Consider the following 796-nt stretch of genomic DNA (forward strand, 5'->3'; position numbering starts at 1 on the left):
TCAGCAACTTCACAGAGCAATCAAACATGTTCCCCGTTATCAGAAGCTAACACTAATATCTGCATCCAACAAAACTCCTCGCAGCTCTGCTTACCTTTTGGCTTTGCCATAACAGCAGCGGTGTCATTATAGTGTTAAAAAGTTAATTTTCAATTATATGTCCCCGGTTCATCAAGAACTAATGAGACCCGTGCGCCTGCGAAAACAATGTGTTTTTGAAATGATAATTTCTTTGCAGATAGTGGGACTTATCAATGTCCTGCTGAAAGGATACATTGGGGAGCTCGGTGATCCAGGCCAACCTGGACTTGCTGGACGCCAAGGTGAATGAACACATAGTAATGTACGTGCAAAAGGTTAAATTGCTATGAAAACATACAATTTCTATTTCCATTTTTTTAGGCCTTGTAGGATTTCCTGGACCTGACGGGCCGCCAGGTGTTTCCCCCAGTCAAGCGAGTTACAATGCAAAAGTATTGGGACACCTGGCTACAGGAAGTGAAAATCGAAGAAAATAGAGTAGAGACACCTTTTGCGGTCACCCTTAAGTGGTTATCAAAGGGCTGTGTTCCAAAACTTTTGCCCACGTTGTTTGCCCATGTGCGTACCAACACGTTCCTAATCGCCATCCACTACATTTTCCATCCAGGAGATTCATCTGATCTACCAGGGCCACGGGGTCCTGATGGACCTCAGGGTCCCAAAGGAGATACTGGCGACCCAGGCTTTCATTATCCAGGACCCTCTGGTCCCGAAGGGGATCCTGGTGAACAGGGTCCTCCGGGAGATCAAGGCC

General features: G+C 46.4%; 1 long non-coding RNA gene across 1 annotated transcript; it reads left to right on the plus strand.

The window, feature by feature from the left end:
- The first annotated feature begins 249 nt into the window (after nt 1-249).
- On the plus strand, nt 250-790 carry LOC109509068 (uncharacterized). Its single transcript, XR_002166855.1, has 3 exons — nt 250-323; nt 403-438; nt 650-790. It is a non-coding gene; the product is annotated as an uncharacterized LOC109509068 (long non-coding RNA).
- The last annotated feature ends 6 nt before the right edge of the window (nt 791-796 follow it).

Source organism: Hippocampus comes, unplaced genomic scaffold (genome assembly GCF_001891065.2).
Source record: "Hippocampus comes isolate QL1 unplaced genomic scaffold, H_comes_QL1_v1.1 C16752502, whole genome shotgun sequence".
NCBI classification, from domain to species: Eukaryota; Metazoa; Chordata; class Actinopteri; order Syngnathiformes; family Syngnathidae; genus Hippocampus; species Hippocampus comes.